General features: G+C 48.5%; 1 protein-coding gene and 1 long non-coding RNA gene across 4 annotated transcripts in view; one reads left to right on the forward strand and one right to left on the reverse strand.

Annotated features, from left to right (window-relative positions):
- LZTS1 (leucine zipper tumor suppressor 1) overlaps positions 1-25358 on the reverse strand; it is a 57796-nt gene that overhangs the window by 16135 nt on the left and 16303 nt on the right. The window contains exon 1 of one of the 3 annotated variants that reach the window (XM_019032958.4): positions 10679-11988. The exons of the other annotated variants lie outside the window; for them this stretch is intronic. The gene's annotated coding sequence lies outside the window, so the exon portion shown is untranslated. Of the gene's footprint in view, positions 1-10678; positions 11989-25358 lie in introns of those variants that run through there. 3 annotated transcript variants of the gene reach the window in all.
- LOC134759067 (uncharacterized) lies at positions 15549-16271 on the forward strand. Its single transcript, XR_010134930.1, has 2 exons — positions 15549-15644; positions 15960-16271. It is a non-coding gene; the product is annotated as an uncharacterized lncRNA (long non-coding RNA).

Genomic DNA, 25358 nt, shown 5'->3' on the forward strand with positions numbered 1-25358 from the left:
GCAAAATGTAGAGGATCAGGTGGGGAAGAGGGGAGGGGAGAAGGAAGGAGAATAGTGAAAGATAAAAGCTAGAGAGACAGGGAGGACAGGTGTGTGAGTGTGTGTTCATGTGTGCACATCTTTGTGCATGTGTGAACATGTGTGTGTATACGTGTGCATGTGTGTCTACTACTTTAGATGGAGTGGCCAGGAAAGCTTCTGAGAAGATGACATTCGAGAAGAGCCAGCCTGATAAAGTGGTTTTGTAAAATGATGCCCTTATCGGGAACAGCATGTGCAAAGGTGCTGAGGTCTAGATGAACTTGGGCTTGGTGTCAGAGCAGCAGTTCTCAAATGGGGGTAATTTGGCAGGACCTGGAGACAAGACATTTTTGCTTGTCATGATGGGGGTGCTACTGTTATTCCGTGAGTAGAGGCCAGCAATGCTGTTAAACATCCTGCAGTGAATGCACACGACAGCCCCACGACAAAGAATGATTTCACCCAAAATGTCAACGGTTCTGTGGTTAAGAAACTTGGTTTGGAGGGAAGAGGAGGAAAATATGAATTTAAAACCCCAGTTGAGTCACTGATTCAGTGTGACCGTGGACATGCTATGTAACCTCTCTATGCCTCAGTTTCCTCACTTGTAATATGAAGGCAACCATACTGGCCCTGCCACATGACTTCAGTAGGGAGAGGAAAAGAAGTAGGAGCTTAGAAACTATTTTGAAAAGTCCCCAGTGCTGGTCATTGTTAGTATTCTTTCTCATTATTATTCCCCAGAAGAGCTCTCTGAGATGCTCTGTTGATTTGAGAAGAGCTGCCGGGCTGGACTCCCATGGCAGAAGCTGGCCTGGCCACAGAGGTCTTAGTGCCACTGCCTACCCCACGACCGCCTTGAACTTGGAAGCAGGTGGAGACTGGGCGGGGAGATGTGGGTCTTCCCTTCACTGGTGCAGAGCCTCGAGGCCCCTCTGGGCTCAGTTTCCAACCACAACACGAGGGTCTGGATTCATTTCAGTCTTTTTTTTTTTTTGAGACCTCTTAAGAATTTAATGAGAGCTGTCAACCCCCTCTTCAGAAAAACGCACCCTCCTCCAACATTTTGGCTCTGACTTCTAAGGGTTTCCTGACCCCTAATGCCCCTTGATTGACCTAGTTTAAAAACATTCATACATCCTGCTCTGGAGGACAGAACATGAACTTTGGAGAGGAACAAATAACGTGGTCTTGGATTACTGACTTCACTTTAACGACTCCCTGCTTCCCTTCAGGAACTGGAGAGACCATTGGAAGTGAAACTAAAGCAAATGCCTTGCATCCTCTCAAGGCAGCCCCATCCCTCCACACAGACTCCAGCCTGCAGCCTCTCCAATCCCCAAGAGGTGGGCGGACCTTAGACCACTCAAAGTGGGGCGCGAGGTGGAAGAAGGGGTCTGGGTGGTCAGAGGGGCAGGCCCTCTGGACTGGCAAGCAGGGCTCAGGGAACAGTGTCTCCCGAAGGCTCGCCCAATGCTCATCAGACACCCCACAGGGCAGCTTCCTTTTCCTTGTGTTTAAGAAATTTTTAAGATATGGAAATATGTACAAAAATAACCCAAGTACCCCGTGCAGAATGGACAATTGTTAAAATGTTGCCATATTTGTTTCAGAAATGAAAGAAACATCTCAGAGTTGGAGTCCCCATTCCCTATTCCTTCTCCCCACTCCCACCCCTAATCTCTCTCCCCAGGTGGAAAATTCTCATGATTTGAGTGAGAACATTTTTGGATCATTAAACATATTTTAACGTCTATGAATGCTATATGTTTTTTACTTTACATAAGTCATATCATGTCATATATATCATTCTGCAACCTTGATTGTTTTATTCAACCTTTTATTTGATACTTGGGATCCATGCATGTTGACAGCATGTAGAGCTAGATCTTCCCATTTACCCGCTGTGTAATATTCCACCTCATTTCTTTTACTATTCCATACTTAGATGTTTCCACTCTGTTGCAAAAACCCTCTTATATATGATTATTTTTCCATGTATGAAAGCTTTACTAAGATTTATTTTATTGGGGGTCTCAGAAGCTGTCAGTTTTTAAAGCCCCGTTCCTTAAATTGTGCAGGAGAGACGACATCTAGGACCTGTATTAGCCAAGACATCAAAGGAAGGCAGCGGCAGTGAGACGGAGAGCCCCTGAGTCACAGTTGGCTGTGTTACCCTGGGGGAGGGGAGGAGAAGTTGCTGTTACTCAGAAGAGGGGCACTGGCAGAAATGAGGCCCAGGGAGGAGCCCTGTGACCAGGTGTGGTGAAGGAGCTTTGGCTGAGCAGAGGGGTTGACCTGCTGCAGGTACAGAGGAGCCCCCTGCTCTGAGGCAGCCTGGAACTTGAGGCACAACCAGCCAGGCAAGACCTCGGCCGTCCTCTGCCCCAAATACTTCACTACACCCTGAGGCCAGAGCGGAAAAGGGATTTGCCAAGCTCATATCACAAATTCCAGGCTCCAACCCTTTATTCTGTCTATTTGACTAACAGGACAGGGACAACTGGGTTTCATTTCCAGCTGAGGGGAAGAGGGAAATGGGAGAAAGAGCAGCCCCTGATCTACCAGGGCACGTGTGGAAAGGGGGGATGTGGGGTGTGTACGTGTGTGTGTCAGGTTGTCTGATACAAATGGGAGTTCAGCCTGTTGGGCTCACGGTGCTGCTTGAATCAGAGAGGGTCACCCTGTGGGTTCAAGTGCCGGGAAGGCAGAGGAGGCTGCAGCTGCTGTCCCAGGTCGGGGAGCAAGCTGTCTGCAGGAATGGCTGGTAGGTTGCCGGACAGGGATCAGAGTTCTGCCTGTAGCTCTCTCCTTCCCACTGGGGCGGCATCACCAGCCCAGTGTAATTTTTAATCTTAGCCATGGGAACCACGCCTTCGCTTTTTCATGCTCAGTTCCATCTGTGCAACCTGGAGCACTTCACACTCACTATTATTCATTCACATTGTCCCCCAGGGTAGCAGCATGGCAAGCATCGTGTTGACTGCAGAGAAAAAGAGGAGCAAGGCCTCTCATAAAGAACTTGCATCTCAGCTAGGCATGGTGGCTCATGGCTATAATCCCAACACTTTGGGAGGCCAAGGCAGGAGGATGGCTTGAGGTCAGGAGTTCGAGACCAGCCTGGGAAACACTGTGAGACCCTCCCTGCCATGTCTACAAAAGATTTTTTTAAAAAATGAGCCAGGCACAGTGCCACAATGCCTATAGTCCCAGGTATTTGGTAGGCTGAGGTGGGAGGATTGCTTCAGCCTAGGAGTTGGAGGTTGCAATGAGCTATGATCATGCTACTGCACTCCAGCCTGGGCAACAGAGAGACTCTGTCTCAAAACAAAACAAAACAAAACAAAACAAAACAAAACAAAACAAAAAAAAAAAGCAGGGGAGAAAACAACCCCTGAATCTCATCATGAAACCTCAGCTTCCTTTCCAAGAAAGAATACAGCCCTGTTTCAGGCCTGGCTCCCATCTCCCTGCTCTGCGCAGAGGGCAGGAAGTTCCCTTGGCCACAGTTGCTCCTCGGTGCTCAGCTCCCTTGGCCCTCAGCCTGCACAGCTCTTGCATCATCTAACTTTTCAGGGGTGAAAGTCTGTCACCCCGCTTATCTTTAAACTCCCTTGAAGGCAGATAGAGCTAAAGCTTCTTTGTATCACACACACGGTCAAACACAGTGCTAAGAACATAATAGGTGCCCAATAATTTTTTTTTTTTTTGGAGACAGAGTCTCACTCTCTTGTCCAGGCTGGAGTGCAGTGGTGCAATCGTAGCCCACTGCAACCTCAACCTCCAAGGCTCAAGAGGTCCTCCTGCCTCTGCCTCCCAAGTAGCTGGGACTACAGGTATATGCCACCATAACTGTCTAATTTTTAAATTTTGTGCAGAGACAGGGCAGGGCTTGCTATGTTGCCTAGGCTGGTCTCAAACTCCTGGGCTCAAGTGATCCTCCTGCCTTGGCCGCCCAAAGTGCTGGAATTACCAGTGTGAGCCATCACACCTGGCCCTCAATAAATATTTTTAATAAAACCAGCTCATAAGGAGACATAGGGACTACTGACCTAGTTCACAGAAGGGAAGCTGAGGCCCTGGGAAGGCATGTGACTTAAACTGAGGTCTCCACATATGCAGATACCGAAGCCAAGTCTGTACTACCAGAACCCAAATCTGGTTTTCACTCAGACATTCATCATGTAGACTTTGAGACAACTGGTCATCTGGGGGAAGTGCATCCATCCCCTTCCTCAACAACCAATCCTGTTCGGAGTTTTGGACCAAGATTAAAAAAAAAAATACAAGGCAGAGTTTCTGTTTTTGAGGATCTGGTGGAGAGATCTGACAGCTATGTACACCTAAACAAAAAGGTTTAAAAAGCAGCATGAATTTAACCAAAAATGCAGCTTTCTTAGGAATTTGCTGAGTTAGAGCCAGTTTGTCTCTGCCCCTAGCATGTGAGCGGCTTTTAATTTCTTTTGTAGAAAAGGAGGTGAAAGTTACTCTCTTGGCCAGGCATGGTGGCTCACACCTGTAATCCCAGCACTTGGGGATGCCAAGGTGGGCAGATCTCCTGAGGTCAGGAGTTCAAGACCAGCCTGGGCAACATGGTGAAACCCTGTCTCTACTAAAAATACAAAAATTAGCCAGGCATGGTGGCGCGCACCTGTAGTCCCAGCCACTCAGGAGGCTGAGGCCGAGGAATCACTTGAACCCAGGAGGCAGAGGTTGCAATGAGCCAAGATCGCACCACTGCATTCCAGCCTGGGCAACAAAGTGAGACTCCATCTCAAAAAAAAAAAAAAGAAAAGAAAAAAAAAAAAAGAAAACAGCTACTCTCTTATCCGCCTCACCTCTCAGGCACCCTGGTGGAGGATGCTGTCTGGGCTGTCGGGTCCCCTGGTTTCTGGCATCGTCCTTGTGTTCTTTTCCTCCTGCTTCTTTGTCCCCAGGGTGCTGAGAGCCCAAGAGTGTAGACCTGCTCTCCATGTTGGGGGCTGGATAACAGAGGTGCGGGAGTTGGGGTAGGGGGGCGGTGCTGCAGTCAGGGAACCAGAGCTCGAATTCTGGTGCTGCCTCACTCCTGCTCTGGGACACTCATCCCACTTACTGGGCCCTGCCTACTCTTACATGTGGCCAGCACAGTTGTAGGTCCTTAGGAGGAAACCATCAGGAATCATTCATCAGAACGGACACTTGTTTTTTTGCTTGTTTGTTTGTTTTTTGAGACAGAGTCTCACTCTGTCGCCAGGCTGGAGTGCAGTGATGTGATCTTGGCTCACTGCAACCTCTGCCTCCCGGGTTCAAGTGACTCTTCTGCCTCAGCCTCCCAAGTAGCTGGGACCACAGGCACTCGCGCCACCATGCCCAGCTAATTTTTTTATTTTCAGTAGAGACGGGTTTCACCATGTTGGCCAGGATGGTCTCGATCTCTCGACCTCATGATCCACCCGCCTCGGACTCCCAAAGTGCTGGGATTACAGGCGTGAGCCACTGCGCCCAGCCCAGACCTCACACTTGGCACACACTTTACTTGCATGTTCGCATTAGGCCCTAGACAAAAGATCCCAGACCGACGGATCTGCTGTATCATCAGGCATACAATTCAATCTTTCAGGGTCTCCATTTCCTCGTGTGTCAGATAAGCACAGTTGATACCAACGCCCGGCCACTGTCAGAATTAAATGAAATCACAGATACAAAAAATGCTTGACCAGTGAGGACAGTACACATGGGATGCACTGAAACCAAAGTGCATGTGAAATTATAGAGCAGTATGGAAAGATGCTAGAATTAGATCCTCGCGTTTCTTGAAGTCAAAAGAGCAGGTCCTTTAGGAAGGACTCCCCACCCCCACCCCCACCCCCACTCCCATCTCACCAGGCCTGCCTCTGGGCCTCCAGGAGGGCAGCTGCTCTTGCAGAGATGTGAGAACGGTCCCCAGGCATCTGCCAGCTGGGGCTGGGGGGCCCAGGCTGCACCGGACTGGTGGGCGGGCCTCCAGCCAGCTCCCCAGCAGAGGTCTCTCTGGGGCTGAATGGGGCACGTGCCCAGGGCTAATTGACTCCCCTTTTATGATGATTCTCCCCGTTCCCCCTCCCCCCATACATACTCTGCCCGATTCAACTTTCCTTATCTGGAATTCCTCCTCCTGTTTGTATTCCTTGTCCTTGACCCTTCCTCCCATTTGCTGCTCTAGATGAGGGGGAAAGGGGTCGGGGGCCAGGGCTGGGGCAGGGGTGAGCCTTTGAGCTAGTTAATCATCTCAGCCCAGGCTGCAAACCTCCCCGTGCTCAGTTTGCAGATGCCTGAAGGCCTACATGAGCAAAGCTCGATACAGATTTTCTGAGTGAATGCATGAATGAAAAAGAGGCGAGAGTGGAGGAGGAAGGGGGTGGGGGAACGTGGGCAACATGAGGAGGGGCTGAGGTTGCTGAGGTGCTGGGGGGAGAGGCTGCTGGTGGGTTGGGAGCAGGGGCCCACGCAGCTCTCAATTAAGTGCACTTGGATTCCATGGAAAGGCAGAAAGTGAAAGGGAAATCGCTGGCAGGCTGAGTCATTCCATTGGGTCGAACAATCGGAAGCAATTCGGCTTCCCACTGCTCTGGAGGAATCAAAAGCCACTCTGCCGGGCGGGCTTTTGTGCACAGGTCGTCAGCGTTCAGCTGCCGGGGAGTCTTCCTCCATCCCGGTGGGCAGCTTGTGTCTTAGCAGCATTGACTGACATTTCCCCCCAAGAACAAGATTACCCACCAATCCCAGCCTGCCCTTCCCCCTTCCAAAAATAAAGCCACAGTTACATGCAAAGCTCATGCAAATTTCACCCTGCTGCTGTTTGTGCTGCGGCTGGTCCCACGTGAGAGAGCAGAAGGCAGGCTCATCCACATTCATGGCTTGGACCCCAGGGCCCAAGTGAGCCAGGCACCGCCGGATAAAGGGAGCCTCTTCTGACGACCCGTGATACAGATCTTAAACAGGGGAGTGGGTGCAATCTCCAGAGGAGGGCTGGCTGGGCATCTGGCTAGACTCCCTCCCGTCTTACCTGGAGAGACAGAGACTGGAACCTAGGAGCAGATGGGACTCTGGAGGCCAGCATGTTGGGGGCAGATGGCCCCCTGCCTGCCAGATTTTTAACACCCAGAGTGGAGACTAAGTGGGCACCCCTGGAAGATGAATTTAAAGATCGCAGGTCTGAGTCTGAGTGATGAACCGACATGAACCAACAGGGCCTTGGACGGAGACTGAAACGTAGGTTTTACCTATTGATCAACTCGGTATTCTGAGGCCAAGTTCAGGTTCAGTACGGAAGAATCAATGGAAACTGAGCGATGGCATGCATGGGCAAGGAGAAGGGGAGTGGAGCTGCTGTGAGCTCCCTAGGCAGGTTGACACCTGGTTAGCCTTTGGCAAATCCGACAACCCTAAATTGGATGGGAACTCTCTCAACAGATCTCTGACTTTGTGGGATGCCTTTGTACCTCCCCTCTCTCCAAAATTCTGATCTTCCTTCACTGTCCCCAGGTCCACACTGTGGTCCTCTTCACTCTCTAGACCAGGGTCTTCCATGGAGGGAAGTGCAGCAGGTGCACGACTCTCCATTTCATGCCAGGAGATGGGATGGGCATGGGAGCCTCTCACTAACGGGCACCCTCAAGCAGAAAGAGGGCGTTGGGGCCCCTTCAGGGCATTACAGAGGTACCCGCCTCCTTACTCCATCTATGCCTGAGGCCCTTCCTGAGTGGGCAGGACCAGGCGTCCCAGGCAGTGAAATGCGTTGGCACCAGATCATAGATGGAACCACAGAATGGAGAAAAGCTGTTAAGGCCAGCGATGCTTCAGTGCACCACGAGGCCCACAGAGCGTAGGTGGCATGTCCTAGGCCACTCAGCAAGGCAGAGGCAGAGCTGGGCTGGAAGCCTGACCCCCCAGCTCCCTCTCCAGTGCTCTTTCCTCTTACATCGTTCTTTCACAACAGAGCAGGAAGGAGGCATAAGTGGAGGGGGAAGATCATTCTATGCTGAGAGGTGCTGCTACAAAAATACTCCCATCAGACCAAGGATGAAGCCAAGTCTCCCGCCCTGCACCCCAGCAGCCTGCAGCTTCCCGTGTCATCAGCCATCAACAGCAGCTGAGGGCAGGTGATAAGTGCTGTCTTTCCAGGGAAAATTAAGGGAAATTTGGAGCTTGTGAGTTTGGATGGGGCAAGAGTATGGCGAAGGACAGAGGTGGCAAGACAGAGTAGAAAGAAGCAGGCAGGCTGGAAAGCCCTCTGCCACCTCTGCCACGCCCGGGAGGGCTCTGGTTTGGACAGGGAAGAGGGAGAACTTAGGACAAAAGGCACAGACTCCTCCAGGAGGTGGGCAGGTGTGGGACAGGAGGAAGGGTGGGGGAAACACAGTACAAGTCTTAAAGACACTCCCTCCCCTTCTGGCCTTACCCCTCACCCCTACTTCAGTAGGGCTCATCTTTTAGATGTACTGAGTGTGTCCTGTGTGTGGGGGGGGGCGGGGGGGGGGAAGGGATGGAACAGGGAGAGCTGGTTGATTTCACATTTCTGGGTTTCGGAACCCAGAAAGGATTGGAATCGAGGAAGCCCCAGCAGGAGGCACAGCTCAGATTCCTGACTTTGGGTGCTGGAAATGACCTGGCATGGCACGAAGAGTTTAACCTGGTCACTCAGGGAGGGCAGCTTTGGGTACCTGGCACTGTCTGTGTGTGCCTGAGTGTATTTTTGTGTGCTCGACAGCATGGGAGTCTGTGTGCACAAGCCAGGAAGCCTGTGGCCATTCCCAACGAGTCTCTACCTGTCCTGAGTTAAAGCTCTCTTGGTACCCTTTGATGTGTCTGGCTGAGGAATTTTGACTTCTGTGTCACCTCTGTCCTGATTCCTCAAGCTCCTTGCCTCCACCTCCAAGGCTTCTCAGTGAACTAGAGCCTCACATTTAGCCCAGGAGCCGCTGAGCCTGGGTTGAGCATCGGGCCATGTTTCCACTCTCCTGGAGTCTGTGGACCCCACAGCCCATGACAGTGAGATAATTAACCTCTTGTTGGAAGCCCAGGGCTCCTGCAGTGTTGACCCCCAGCTGCCACCTAAGTCCCTCAGCTGTGCCCCCTCTGTCTCCATGAACCTTCCTGGTGAGTGTTACTAGCGGCAAGGCCAGAGGTGCTTAAAGAGGCTCCGAAGAGCCACCTGTAGATGCTAGGGGTCACTCCCACTTTGCTTCTGAACCTCCTTGCCCTTCTGGCCCCGGTGATGCTGAGTGACTCATAGGCCCCACTTGCCATCCTCTCGGTTCTTTCCCACCTACTCTTCCCTCTGCCGGGAACAACCTCCCTGACCGTGGCTGCTTCACCAGTGCAGGGATGGTGGAAAAGCGCCTCTCCCTCCCCCTTGCCTTCCTTGACTGTGTCTGAATAAAGCAATGCCAGTCCTATGCTCTGTTAAGAATTCAAACCCAAGACTATGCATTTCCATTGCCTGTGGTTTGGTGGGTGCACAGCGGCTGCTGGACAGACTAGCCATAGGCGAGCCAGGTGAAAGCAGGGCCGGGGCCTGGCTTGATGTGCCTGGTGGGGCAGGCACAGCTGGGGGGTCACCTCCCAGTATATGTGTCAGCATGAGCTTTGACAGGTAGAAAGAACAGCCACTGGAGGGGTGAGCTGCTGGGAGCACCTGTGCATTTTTTCAATATTCACAAGTACTTATTGAACATTTATTGTGCACAGTCTCCATCAGGGCCTTGTAGGCATAGCACTGAGCAGAACAGAATCTGCCTTAATAGAATCATGTCATGAATCATGTCAGACAATGAACACATTTAACTTGGCATTCAAGGTCCGATGCAATGTAAGCCCAACCTGTCTTCCCAGGTCATCTCCCACTATTTCAGGCTAGAATGACTGGGCCTGCTTCTTGACTGATCCACAATGTGCAGTTGCTGATACTCTGGGTCGCATCTGACCTCCAGAGTGACCTTACTGGTGTCCCTTGACCACCCTCAAGGGCCTGTCTTGCTTTTTACCTCCCCTGTGGCTTTGCTCATGCCCAATTCTCCCTTCTGAGCCCGACCCCCCTTCCCAGATCAGGTCCTCATTGGTTTTCCCTGCTGGGTGGTCTTTGTATTTTGAAGTGGTGCCTTTGTCCACTAGATATGGAACTCTTTTTTGAGCCCAGATGCCGACGGGGACCCTAGAATCAAGACCCCCTAGCTGCCCTGTGCTTCTCCTGCTCCCTGTTGCATTTCTCAAATCTTATCAATCCTTTGCCACTTACAAAGCCCTGTACCCACCTCTGCTGCCACACTCCCTGCAGACAACTTCATCTCTATAATACAGAGATAAGTAGAATCATTGGGAGGAAACTCCCTCAATTCCCTGAACTCATAAACCTGCAATTGACATGACTGCTGCCTCCTCTGTGCCTGTCACCGTGAAACAGAAGTCTGTCTTCATCTCAGACTAATCCTTCCAGCCATGGCGTGACTCTCGTCAACGCCAACCTTCTCACTTCCAGTTTTCTATTATTCTCTCCCATGAGCATTTAAACGTGCACAAGTCGCTCAATTCAAAAATAACATACAAGCTCCTGGACTCCATTTTCTTCTCCAGGGACCACTGTCTTTTCTCCTGTTCACAGCCAAGCTTCTCGAGAGAGACAGAACATCATACTCACTATTGCTGCTCGATCATTTCTCATTGGCTCTTCAATCCACAGAGGCCCTGGTTTCTGTCCCCACCAATCCACTAGAACTGCCCTCCGGGATGTTGCTAAATCCAGTGGACCTTCCCAATAGTTAGCAAACTTGACCTCTCGGCGGCTCTGTCTCTTTCTTTTTCAGTCTGTGTTTTTTGAAACACTGCTTCCTTGGCTTATGTGATACCGTGATTGCCTGGCTTTCCTCCTGTTGCCCAGCCTGTCCTCTGTCACCTTTACCTCTTTCATTCTCTAAATGTGGATGCTTTTCAGGCTGTATCTGAGACCCTGACCTCTGCTCCTTCTGCACGGCGTCAGCTGCATCCACATGGGGATGATTTTTAGATGGTTATCGGCAGCCAAATCCTCTCCCGAGCTCCTGCCCTAAACATCCAACTGCGCTTCCCTCGGAGGGGCCACATCTCACCCTCGCACATCCACAGTGGAATTCTTCATTCTTTCTTGCTTGCCAGGATCCATCTGCCTTCAGCGTGCCCCTCCTTCTGGAATCCCGGTGTTAGTGAATAGCACAACTGTGATCAAGCCAGAAACCGGTCCCAAGAAACCTAAGCAAACCAGGAACTTTTGATTCCCACTCAGCCCTCACCCTACATCTGACCAGCCACCAAGCCCTGTCTCACTATTGCTTTTCCTCAAAACCAGCATTTCCCTGAGATTCCATAGCCACTGTCTTAGTCTAAGTTGCTATCATAGTTCCCTTGGGAAATTAATAGACCTGTTATATTTTTTTTTTTTCCTAGCTCTCCTAAGGCTACCCTATTGCCCCAAAAATAAAGCCCAAATGTCCTAACGTGGCAGAGAAGGCCTTCATGACTGGGACTTTGTGTATTTTTGTATCTTCATGTCATCCGCCACGACTTCCTCTCCTCCCTTCCCCAGTCCTGCCCTCCATCTATTCTGAGACTGGAGTTTGTAAATCTGTCATTTTCTCCCTCGGACCCTGCCCTAGGTTTTCCCACGCTGCTCCCTAGGCCCAAAGCCCCTGGGACTTTGCTCAGAAGGCACTCTTCCGCTATGAAGCCTTCCCGTATCTGTGAGGCCCCTTCTGCGTGTTCTTACAGTGGGCATTAATCACTCTGTAGCACAGCTGCTCTCTACTTTGAGCTCTTTCTCAGTAGATGGCAAGACTGTCTTTCACCCAACACTGTACTCCCAGCTTCGAGCACAGTACCTTCTGGCCCAAGACTCAGTGCTTGTTTGTTGAATGAATGGATAAGCGTGTGTTTATGCATCATATTTTATTTTATGGTGCCTATGTTCTACCAGCTACCCTTTCCCAAATGCAGCACCATAAAACACTCTACACAGTGGGTGTTTACGAACTTTTCATCCCTTCTCCTCACCTTGGGGAACCCCTTGGAATACACTAGGTAGCCTGGAGCATAGTGGCAATCATCTCCAACCCGGTGTGTGATGGAGGCTTCTCCATGTGGGCACTCATGCCTCCGTGGCACTCTGGCCTGAGCATTGGGTCCAAGGCTGTGGGCGTGTTGGAGTCTGTGGGCCTGAGTGTTAGACCCCCCCTTATGTGGAGATAAGATTACAGCTGGACAGCGTAACCCAATGGGGCGTAAGTGCGTGTACCAGCGTCAACACTCCCTTGGTGTCGAGCTTTTTGGCACTCCAAGCTCCACTTTGTGAAAAGAATCTGGGACACAGCACAACCAACTGTCCTGATCTGCCTGGGACTGTGGGAATTTCTGGGATGTGGGATGTCAGTGCTAAATCACCAGGAAAGTCCTAGTAAAGCGGGATGCATTGGTGGCCCCACCTAAACTGGAAGTTAGGATTTGTACAAAAGATTGAATTAGTTCTCAGTGACCCCTTGACCTAACCCTTGGTCCCTCACTGAGTGGGCTCCTTGGAGCGCTGTGATCAAAAACAAAGATAGAGTGGCTGCCATGAGACTCTGTGTGTGTGTGTGTGTGTGTGTGTCTCAGTGGGATTACCTCTCAGGATTGTGATATTCGCTTCCTGGAGGGAAGTCTCTGAAGGGCAGTGGGTGGGGGACAGAGACTAATGCGTGTGGAAGAGATGGATAAGTCATTAACTGGGGACAGAAAGAATTATGGTTGGGCGCCATGGCTCAAGCCTGTAATCCCAGTACTTTGGGAGACTGAGGCGGGTGGATCACCTGAGGTCAGGAATTCGAGACCAGCCTGGCCAACATGGTGAAACCCCATCTCTACTAAAAATACAAAAATTAGCCAGGTGTGGTGGCGGACAGCTGTAATCGTAGCTACTTGGGATGCTGAGGCAGGAGAATCGCTTGAACCCGGGAGGCAGAGGTTGCAGTGGGCCGAGATCACGCCACTGCACTCCAGCCTGGGCAACAGAGTAAGACTTCATCTCAAAAAAAAAAAAAAAAAAAAAAAAAAAGAATTGTGCATATGGGTTGGCTCCCAGCCTTACTTCCCCCACCCGGGAGAAGCTTTCCTGCAGACCCCAGAGAGAGGTGGGCTGGGAGTTGGGGAAGGGCCTAAGCAGGAGAAAAAGTCTAAGAAGGCATAGGTGAGGGAATCCTAAAGGGTAAGGGGCAATCTCGGGGTAAGAGAGGAGAAAGAGAAGGAAACAAGGAAGGACGAGGAAGATGGAAAGTGCTGGTGGGTCCAGTCCTAGCAGCAGAGGGAGGGGTAAGACTGGGACTCCAGAGAGGACCTCCATTGTGATGTAAATGAGTGACTGGGCAGAGAGAAGGGGCCCTGTGGGGAAGGGTGAGGGTGCAGGGCAAGGACAGCAGTAGGAGCTGAATGCAGTGACTGTATCATAGCTGTTGGTTATGAGGATTGGATTTCTTTTTTGCAGATGTCACGTGCTGGGGTGAGCTGTTATTAACTAAAAGGAGTCAGGGCTTAGCTGCAAGAAAGGAGGTATGTGGTTGAGTGCATTTCAACATGGGTAGAAGAAATGGTGTAGCCTGCAGAAATGAAGGCAGGTTTTTGGGACTGGAGCACATTTTAATGGGAGGAGAAGTCTATAAAGCTAGTAGCCCCCTACCTACTCCCCCATTATAACTACTTCCAAAAAATAAAGAAAGAAAATGTTTAAGAGGCCTTTAGGTTATCAAGAAATAATATAATCCTGGGATAGATTCATTTTAAGATATGCTGGTTTAATGAATGGATGACTATGATATTATAAAATATATATTTGGTCTTTGACCCCATTTCCTGGCATCCTAAAATCCTTAGAGTCTCCAGAGTGATTTTTTTTTTTTTTGACTGATGGTTGGTAGCTTCAGAATAGGGCAGGTCACCAGAAAGACCAAGGCAGGATTAGATGGTTGGGACTTTCAGCCACTGCCCCTAACCTCTGGGGAGGAGAGAGGGGCTGAAGGCTAAGTTGATCACCAATGGCCAATGGCTTAATCAATCATGCCTATGCAATGTAGCCTTCATAAAAACCCAAAAGGACAGGGCTCAGGAAGTTTCTGGATAGTTGAACACCTGGAGGGTCTTGGAGGGTGGCGTGCCTAGAGAGGGCATGGAAGCACCCCACCTCTTCTCCCCTGCCTTTCTCTACGCATCTCTTCATCTGTATCCTTTGTAATATCCTGTACAATCAATCAGTAAGTGTGTTTCACTGAGTTCTGTGAGCTGCTCTAGCAAATTAATCAAACCCAAGGCTGGGGTCATGGGAACTCCAATTTATAGCCAGTCAGAAGTACCGGTGAAACAACCTGGTGAATTAATCTCCAGGTAGGTAGTACCATAAATGAACTGAATGAGAGGACATCAGAGGGTCCTCTGCAGAGCTGATTGTTTTCTTGTTGGTTGGGAAAACCCCACATATGTGGTAATAGAAGTCTTCTGGGTTGATTGTTACGGTGTTAGATCAGAGGAAAATGGTTTATTTATTAAAGGTGTTCCCAATACTGGACATTAGGATTAAGGGTAAGCATGTCAGAGGCATTTGAACCAGAGCAACTCCATGTTGAATAGGGGCTGGGTAAAATAAGGCTGAGACCTACTGGGCTGCATTGCCAGGAAGTTAAAGCATTCTAAGTCATAGGATGAGACAGGAAGTAGGCAGAAGATACAGGTCATAAAGACCTTGCTGATAAAACAGGCTGTGGTAAAGAAGCCAGCCAAAACCTACCAAAACCAAGATGGCGATGAAAGTGACCTCTGATCGTGCTCACTGCTCATTATATGCTAATTATAGTGCATTAATATGCTAAAAGATATTCCCAGCAGTGCCTTGGCAGTTTACAAATGCCCTGGCAATGTCAGGAAGTTACCGTATATGGTCTAAAAAGGGGAGGAACCCTCAGTTCTGGGAAGTACCCACCCCTTTCCCAGAAAACTCATGAATAATACACCCCTTTTTTTAGCATATAATCAAGAAATAACTATAAGTATATTCAGCTGAACAGCCATGCTGCTGCTCTGCCTATGGAGTAGCCATTCTTTTGTTTTGTAAACTTGCTTTCACTTTGTGGACTTGCCCTGAATTCTTTCTTGAGCAAGGTCCAAGAACCCTCTCTTGGGGACTGGATTAGGACCTCTTTCCAGTAACAAGTATATAAGGCTGGTATTAATTCCAACAGGACAAACCAAGAAATGGTTTAAGAACTGGGCCTTTAACTGTGGATTTTCACTTTGTAGGCTAATCTATGAGTTGGAGGAAGTAGGGTGGGGTGTTAGAAAATTCCAGCAACTCCAGGTGGGCGAACTGTCCTAAAAGCACCCTTTTCTCTGTTTCTGTGCACCATAGTGCCAAGAATCTGGTGCAAGATCCAAAACAGCAGGATTTGTCAACCTCCTGGCCATTTCCCAGTAGGACTTGCTGTGTCTAATGCCAATTCCAGCTTGGTGCAGAGCTTGGGAACCCTGGGACTGGAGGGAAGGCTGGGAGCAGGATAATGTGTGTGTGGAAACAGTCCCATCTACTATGAGCATCTTGGAACGTCTTGCTCACCACTGTATGTATCACTTAGCACAGCACCTGGCACATAGTTGTGTTACAGTAGGTAGTCGGGTAGGCATGAGCAGGGCAGGAGAGTCCCCAACCCAGGAATGTCAGGTGACCATCAGATGGTCAGGTGGTTGTTACAGTGTGTCTCTAAAATAATAATTGGTCACAGCTGGTGCCAGGGAACGGCAGTCTCCCAGTAGGTAGAAACACCTGAAGCTGGTGATCAGCAGCTTCCTGATAAGATCTCAGCAGTTGGGTGTGTGGGTTCAAGCACGCGCACTAAGAGGCAAAATGGTATAACTGGTATATTACCTTCCTCTAGGAACGAGACAGGTTAAGTGGAGAATTCCTCAAATGAGCATGCACACAACTTCAGTAAACACACGGTGCATGTACAGCATTTGCCCTTCCCAAGTGCTGGCAGGCCACTGTGCATGTGGACAGCCCACCCAAAGGGAAGAATCAGGAGGAAATAATGCAATAGGAAGATGCCAACATAAGACCCCAGGTCAAAGGTCAAACCGTACACTTGACTCTCTCACAAGCCTCCCACCGGGCTCTCTTACAAGCGTGCTTCACTCCATTTCATTCCTGCCCTGATAGTTTTTAATACACTTTCACTCCTGCTCTAAAACTTGCCTCAGTTTCTCACTCTGCCTTATACCTCCTCTGTCTAATTCTTTCTTCTGAGGAGGCAAGAACTGGGGTTGCTGCAGGCCTGTATGGATTTGCTGCTGCTAATATGGAGCTCAATACATATTCATCAAATGAATGAATGAATGAATGGACTTTCTGCCTTAGTTCTCTCCTAGCTCAAATAGATCTTCCACATTGCAGCAACTAGGCACTGCCTTTCTAAAACACAGACTTGACAGCTTCAGGTTCTTTTCCAGCCTCTCCTCTCTCCAATAATTGTCTTAATTTCCTTTCTCGGAGATCTGTACTCACTCCCTGCAGTACATTCATGACCTTATGCCCTGGGTCCCAACCCCAATTGCCAGTTTTATTTGTCCTGTCACCTGTCAGTGCTTTCTCACCATTTCTTCCAAATGCCACTCAGCACATAATGCTCTCATGTGCCACAGGCACAACCTAGAATCTCTTTCACAAAACTTGTCCCTATATCTCCAGCCTTCTGCCTGTGAAAACCCATCCTTCAAGGTCCAGTTCAAATGTCACTTCCTCCAGGAAGCCATCCTATGTTTTCCTTGCTGCCTTGTCTGTCATTGTACAATGGCAGACTGAAACTCTTAGAGACTTGATTTCATTCTGTTTCTGAAGTAACCTGTTCTTTATCTGTCTATCCCCTCTGCTAGTCTTTGGGCTTCTTGAAGACTAACATTGTTTTGTCTCCATTTACCCAGCTAAACAGCCATCCAAGGAAGGAGGGAGGGAAATCAGAGAGGCTCAGAGAAGTTGGAAGATGTGTTAGTGGGCTGGTGACAGGAAAATAAAAAATAGCAGACATCTAGCTATTTGCCTCAGAAATTGCTGGACTTTGGAAGGCTGAATTGAGAGAATCGCCTGAGGCCAGGGGTTCGAGACCAGCCTGGGTGACATAGTGAGACCCCCCCCGCCATGTCTACAAAACATTTTAAAATTAGCTGGGCGTGGTGCCATGCACCTGAAGTCTCAGCTACTGGGAGTCTGAGGTGGGAGGATCGCTTAAGTCCAGGAGTTCCAGGCTGCAGTGAGCTCCAGCCTGGGTGATGGAGCAAGACCCTGTCTCAAAAAAAAAAAAAAAAAAAAAAAGAGGCTGAGCATGGTGGTTTATGCCTGTAATACCAGCACTTTGGGAGGCCAAGGTGAGCAGATCGCTTGAGTTCAGGAGTTTGAGACCAGCATGGGAAACATGGTGAGACCCCAACTCTAATAAAAACAAACAAATAAGCTGGGCATGGTAGCACATGCCCGTAGTCCCAGCTACTCAGGAGGCTGAGGTGGGAGGATCACCTGAGCCCAGGAGGTTGAGGCTGCAGTTAGCCATGATCTCTGGGCGACAGAGAGAAACCGTATCTCAAAAAAAAAAAAAAAAAAAATTGCTGAAATTGCCAGTGAATTTTCTTTTTCTGATTTCACTTCCATCCCAAGAAGTAGAATTGCTACTGACCGAGAAAAGAGGTGAAGGAGGCCTTAGGCCATCCTCCTACACAGGAGACAGTGAAAGTGCTTGCTCTTATTCCCTTAGGTACCACCCCAACCCCAGATGAGGCTGGATTTCCCTCGTTTTCTCAGTTCTTTCTTTCGAAGAATCGGCCCTGATCTTCTTAGAGTAGCCCACAATAAGGGTGCACCCTTCCTTCTGCTTTCATCTGCCCAGTAATAGTGCTAATTGGAAGGACTTTGGCTCTTCCCGCAGCCTGGCTTTGTCAGGCGTAACAGTCCTCTCTCATTCTCTGGATGTGGCTCGTGTTCCTGCTGGCAGTCTTCCTCAGAGTTCACTTGTCATTCAGACCTCTGTGAAAGGCCCCCTTACAACTTGCTCATTCACTGTACCTCATTGTCCCTGCCCATTCATTGACATTCATGGGGATAATTCCTCCCGCTGCCACATGCACGGAGGCGCGTGCACATGTGTTCAGACCCCATGTCCCATTAGCAGTGAGAACACTTGAAATAAAAAAGCAGCACCGCCTGAATGTGGAACTGCCTTCCCCTTTAATAGCTGGGGAGTCGATTGCGCTAATGTTATTTCAAGAAGTACCAGGAGAATTGGTGGGCACAGCAGAGCAGGGAGGGAGGAAGGGGCAGGGTGGTCCTAACAGTTCCCTTCCTTAAAGCACTGTCAGCGACATGACTCCGGACAGACCCAGCTCTCCTCCTCCCATCCTTCCTCCCTAGATCCAGCCAGTTCTGGGAGCTGCACTCCCTACCTTCCACCTGGACATTAGCTTGGCATTCAAGGCTCTCTAAAAAACCGCTCGCAAGTACCTCCCAGACTTACCTTCTACCTCCTCTCTAGGCTGAATTCTTCTCTAACCAGCCAGGTCTATGCCGATGATCTGCAGCTCACAGTTTGCTTATCTGTTCTTTCAAATCATTCCCCAGGGCCTGGGTGGCTGCAATGGCAGCAAGAACAGTTGTTCTCCCTGAGCTACTCAGCAAAGACAGTGTCTACTCAGTATTTTTTAACGTAATGGTTATAGGAATGGTTGAAGAAAATCATTACAGAAGCAGGACAAGGGTAAGATTGTGAGATGGGAGAGGATAGCATTTGGATGTTTGTCCCCTCCAAATCTCATGTTGAAATTTGATCTCTAAGGGTGGAGGTGAGGCCTGGTGGGAGGTGTTTAGGTCACCGGGGTGGATCCCTCAAGAATGGCTTAGTGGGCTGGATACGGTGGCTCACGCCTGTAATCCCAGCACTTTGGGAGGCTGAGGTGGGCAGATCACCTGAGGTCAGCAGTTCAAGACCACCCTGGCCAACATGGTGAAACCCCATCTCTACTAAAAATACACACACACAAAAAAAATTAGCTGCGCATTGTGGTGGGCACCTGTAATCTCAGCTACTCAGGAGGCTGAGGCAGGAGAATCGCTTGCACCTGAGGCAGAAGTTGCAGTGAGCCAAGATCGCACCATTGTACTCCAGCCTGGGCAACAAGAGTGAAACTCTGTCTCAAAAAAAAAGAATGGCTGAGTGCCCTCCTCACAGTCATGAGTGAGTTCTTGCTGAATTCGTTTGCACAAGAGCTGGTCATTGAAAAGAGGCTGGCATCTCCTCTCTCTCTCTTGTTCCCTCTATTACCATGTGATATGTCTGTTCCCCCTTCACCTTGCACCATGGATAAAAGCTTCCTGAGACCTCACCAGAGCTGAGCAGATGCTGGGGCCATGCTTATACAACCAGCAGAACTGTGAGCCAAATAAACCTCTCTTCTGTATAAATTACCCAGTCTCAGGTATTCCTTTATAGCAATGAAAAAATAAATGGACTAATACAGGAGATAAGAGAGAAAAGAGGTGGTGGAAGGATGGGGCTATCATTATAGTTGATTCTGCTACCAGCCCCCCAAAGTATAGCCCCTGGCCACCCCCTGACCTTCAGAAACAGGCTCCTTTCTCTCTGATGTTAGGACCTGAACTTCTCCTCTGAGTACTGCAATCCCACCACCAGGCCTTCCAAGACTCACTCTAGTTCTGCCTTTCCATGAAGAGGGCCTTTTCTAGTGACCACGAGGGTCCACAGTCCTTTGACAGCCATGGGGTTCTTGGCAATAACCTCACTGGCACTTACAAGGCCTTTCATGTGCACACACCATAATGACTCATTAGAGACTTCAAGTTTCAGGGAGGAAGAGGTGGCGACTCATGCCTCTGTAGCCCTCCAGAGCACTGGTGGGAAAGGCTTGCCTCTGAGCAGCTGCTCTCTGAGCCTGCTGGGCCTCTGATCTGGCAGATGCAGAATGGTGTTTGCTGGCCATGTGGAAAACAGTAGAATGAGTTATCTCACAGATATGACAGATATGACGTGGGGGCAGTTGCTACTGAGAACCAGGAGCATTTGGCGACCAAAAAAGCATAGGCTCTAAGGTCAAACAGATGAGGACTGTAACGTAGCTCCTTCTTGACTAGCTGTAAGAACTGCTACCTAATTGCTTTGAACTGTAGTTTTTCCTTTCGCATTTAAGTTGTGCTTGGGCTTCTCCACCTTGGCATTATTGACAAAGGCTAGGTAATTCTCTGTTGTAAGGGGCTGTCCTGTGTGTGGTAGGACATTTAGCAGCATTCCTGGCCCCTACATACTATGTGCCAGTTGCACTCACTCCCCTCTTCCACCAGTAGTGACCTTTAAAAATGTCTCTAGATGTTGCCAAATATTCCTTAGGTGGGTGGGTAGGGGGCAAAATCTTTCTCAGTTAAAAATCACTGATCTTTACACCCTGGGGTTTTAAAGATGAGAGGATGTGATAGTGCATGGGAGTTGTCTGATGATGTCTAGCATATAGTAGTAGATACTCATACATGTTGGTCCCACTGGATATTTCAAGAATAGAATTCTTTGAATAGAATAGAATAAAATAGGACACTTTCTCTTCCATCCTCATGCACCATGGAGCATCCCTGGGGGCTCAGAAGTGGGATGGATGGAGCCTGACTGGGCTTGAGAAGAGCTCTGGAGAAAGTATCCCCACCCAGTGATCTCCCCAGTGGCTTCACTGGTCAGGACTGAAAAGAAGACACTTCATGGATGCTCAGATGTGTTCTGGAACTGTCTCATGAGAAAGGGATGTTCTGTGTGGTCTGAATGTTTGTGTCCCCCCAAAATGCATATGTCGAAACTTAGTGACCAATGTGACGGTATTAGGAGGTAGGGCCTTTGGGAGGTGATTAGGTCATGAGGGTGGAGCCCTCATAAATGGGATGAATGTCCTCAGAGAACTACCTTGTCCCTTCCACCATCTGAAGACATAGCAAGAAGGCACCTGCTATGAACCAGAACGTGGGTCCTCACCAGACACTGAATCTGCTGGCACCTTGATCTTGGACTTCTCAGCCTCCAGAACTGTGAGAAATACATTTCTGCTGCCTATTGGCTACCTCGTTCATGGTATTTTTTTATAGCCACCCGAACAGACTGGAGTCTGTTCTGGAAACCCGGAAAGGGATACAATTTCAGCAGTTTACACGGAGAGCCATTTCCAAGCAGACAGCCCGTTTCTACTTCAGTTCTTCCTCCACACCTGGTTGTTCTGGGGAGACAGATGGTCCATTCTAGAGAAGGGAATATGAGTTATGTAGAGTAGCAGCTCCTACCAGCAAGGAGAGAGTGTGAGACACACTGTTGAGATGTCAGCTTGGCTGGAGTGCAGGATGGAGGGACTCAGGGTCTTCTGGCTGCAACTTCAGGTCACAGAGGAGAGACTAACCAGCTGTGGCCACTGCACATCTGGCCTAATGTGCATCCTGCCTGCCCAAATCCAGGCCTGTCTATTCCTTCAGGCCTAGGATCAATGGAAATCTTCCAAGTCAGCAAATCAGGCTTCCACCAGAGGCAAAACCAACTGAATATAGGAAATCTCAGGGTTGCCCAAGCAATAGATGCTCCAACCCCTCTTTCCTGATGGTGGAGTAGAAATGACAATGGACTGGAGGTCAGGCATCCTGGACTTGAACTTGCTCTGCTTGGCCATTGACTAGTTGTGTGGTCTTGAGTGAGTCATTCTCTCTGGGGCTTCCTTTCATCATCTCCCCATGGGCAGCTTCATAACCGCTCTTTCCAACTGAGAGGCTCTGGCTGGATCAGCAAACAAACACGCTTTGAGAAGAGAGAAAGGATTGTTGGCAAATGCCTACCAGCAAGTTCAGCCTCATGTTGAAGAAGCACCGGCCATGCCAGGGCCATTTAAAAGGGAGTCACTGGATGAAGGACTGAGCTAACAGGATGAGCACAGCCAAGGCAAACCATCTCTGGGAGACCAGAGCACAGCTGCCCTTCTGAAGATAACCAGGTCAGTGTGGAATAAGAGCTGGGAGCCCGCAGCCATCAGAGCAGAGGATGAGAAAGAAGGAGTTTATTGTTTGTTTTTGTTTTAATCACAAGATTAGTTAAGAGAAGGTAAAGGCATGCACATTTCACTTTTTTTTTAATGGAGAGAGTGTTAAGAACCAAAAGCCCAAGAGAGTGTTCTTCACTTGTACGTGTACATTGTCCGTGGAGACCTGTAGACCTGACCTCGAGGTACTAAGCCACACTCTGTGGTTCTCGCCTCTCCATTTGCTCATTTTCACCCTCTCTGCTCCCTACCTTGGGGCCTGCATCATCTCATGCCTAGCATGTAATGACAACCCCCAAGGCAGCCGGCTTACCTCTTCTGCCTCCAACCCATTCTACACAAAGGTCATTCTAAACACAGATTTCAACACTTGGGTCACTTATCTGCCTGATAACCTTTCCCTGCTCCCATAGCCTATCTCATCAAGACCCATGCTCCCATCCGATAGTCTTAGAAAACCCCTCCACTAAATGGTGAAATGAAAAGGCTGTGATCGAAACTGATCTTACAACTACTTCCTCATGGGGAGAACTCGGCCGAGCCTCTTTACTCTCTGAGCCCAGTTCCTTATCTCTGAAAATGACATAAAGAGCTCACAGGTGGTGACCTCATAGGCACACAGTGAGGATCAATGATACAATGGATGCAAAGGGCTTTACAAACTCTAAAGTGCAGTACCAACATTCCCATCCATTCAAGTCTCTGCAAGATGGCTTTCTTGTGGTTCTCACATTGTTTCCCTTCATAGAGATTCTCCCTCCTTTTACTCATCATGAAAATCCTGCCCTTGTGAGCTCATCAACTTCCACACCCTGATGCCTTCCTTCACTGGCCATATCCTTTAGGACTGAGCCTGCCACCCTGACCTGCCTCAGTTCTTCCATGTGTAGATATGAGTTAGTGAGCCCCACTATGTCTCTGGGGCTTACCCATAATCTCATTTACTTCTCACAATAAATTAATATACAAAAACCAACTGAACTTCCATATACTAGCAACAAATAAATCAAAAAAGACAGTGAAAAACATATAATTTACAAAATGTGTATGCTTGGGAATGAATATAACCAAAGTTGTGTATGACCTCTACACTGAAAACTCTAACGTATTATTGTGATGAATTAAGGAAAATCTATATTAATGCAGAGATATGCCAGGTTCATGGGTCACAGACTTGATAATCTAAAGATTTACATTTTATGCACATTGACCTAGTGACAATACAATCACAATCAACATCCTAGCAGCTTAGATACTAAAATGCAAAGGAGCAAGAATAACCAAGACCATTTGGTGAAGAACTAAGCTGGACGGTGTATATCAGCAGACAGGAAGACTTAATGGTAACTAAAACAATGTGGTATTGATACAGGTAAATAAATTGACCAATGGAACCAAATAGAATTCAGAAACAAACCCAAATATATAAGATCACTTGATTTATGAAAAAGGAGACATGGCAGGGAAGTGAGACAAAAAAATGCTGCTGGGTCAACCAGTATCCATTGAGGAAAAAGTAAATATTGACTCCTACTTCCTACCACACACGAATATTTCCAGATGATTGTAGATACAAATGCAAAAGGTTAACACCCTAAAGCATCTAGAAGAAAACCAAGGATAATATCTTCTTGACCTTTGGATAGGCAAAAATTTCTTGGCCAGGTCATTAAAAAAGCACTATTCTAGAGGAAAAATATTAATAAATTAAGAATTTTTCTTCATCAAAGGTCTCAACTTGGAATGAAAAGGCATGCCATAGAATAGAAGGAGATATCTACAGTACACACACCTGACAGAGAACTCATATCAGAACATAGAAAACAATTCTCGTAAATCTCTAATAGAAAAACAGAAACCAAATTTAAAATGAGCAAAAGCTTTGAACAGGCTAGGACATGCTAATGGACAAAAATAGGACATGCTAATGGACAAAAATATATAAAAAGGTACTCACTGTGAGTACTGATTAGGAAAATGCAAGTTAAAATCATAATTAAATACCTACCACTGGCCGCTATTCAATGGTAAAATGAAAAAGTCTGATAATACCAAGTGCTGGTGAGGATGTGAAGCAAGTGAAACTCTCATACACCACTGGAGGGAGTGCAGACATGCTCAGCCACACTATGAAAATGTCTGGCTGTGTCTATCCAAGTTGAACATAAGCCCAGCAATCCCACTCGTAGATGTACACCTGGCAGAAATGGCCACATGTGTTCACTTAAAGACCTAGCAGTTTTGTGCGTAAGAGTCCCAAACTCAAAATATCCGGAGACCTAAATGCCTATGCACAGTAGAATGAATGGGTTGGGGTTCATGTGTAGAGGGGATCCCAGGGAGCAACGGGCACGAATGACAGCACTGCTGCTACAATCACAACATGGACCAGTTTCACAAAGGACACGTTCTGTGCAATTCCATTCAGTAAGATGTTTAAAAAGAGGTAAAAATTATGGTGTCAGGATGGCGAGCAGTAGGGATTAGCAGAGGAAGACAAGGGGTTTCCGGGGGGTACTTTTAATGTTCTCTCTTGACTAGGCTTCTATTTATATGAAAAATTTGCAAACTTGTCTAGTTGTTCACCTATGGTTTGTGCACACCTCTGCATGTATATTATACTTCAATACATTGATTTTAAAAGATTATCACAATAATCCTACGAGGTGGTTCTTTCTGCCCAATTTACCAATCAGGAAACATGTCTCAGAGAGGACAAGAAAGGTGTTTGGTGCCAGTCACTTGGAAATGAGAGGCAGAGCTAGAATTCAAGCCCACACTATGTGAGTTCCTAAACACCATCTCCTGACTTTACATGGAGTAAAGTCCACCCTTTCAGGGGGCCCAGCTCCTCATTGGAGCTTCGCGCCCTGGAAGGCAGGGACTCTAAACTCCCACATCTTTGCTGTCAGCACAGGGCTGGACACTGCTGCTCAGCAGATGCTCAGCAAGAAGTAAAAGGTGAAAGTAAAATGTAAACCCTTGCCCACCTCGTTCTTTCGCTCCCACCCTCAACTCTCTTTCACTTCCTGGCTCTACAGAGGGTCTATGAGCTTGCCCTGGCTGTTGACCCTGCCTTGTTCCTCTGCAGAATCTGTGCCGTCTTCAGGGCAGGGAGGTTACAGCAATGCTCCCAGAACTCAGTCCAGAGAGAAAAGAGTGAGTGAAGGGGAGAAAGAATGCTGCTGCCCGGGCCCAGGCATGGTGGCTCATGCCTATAATCC

Source organism: Gorilla gorilla, chromosome 7, assembly GCF_029281585.2.
Source record: "Gorilla gorilla gorilla isolate KB3781 chromosome 7, NHGRI_mGorGor1-v2.1_pri, whole genome shotgun sequence".
In the NCBI taxonomy this organism is placed as follows: domain Eukaryota; kingdom Metazoa; phylum Chordata; class Mammalia; order Primates; family Hominidae; genus Gorilla; species Gorilla gorilla.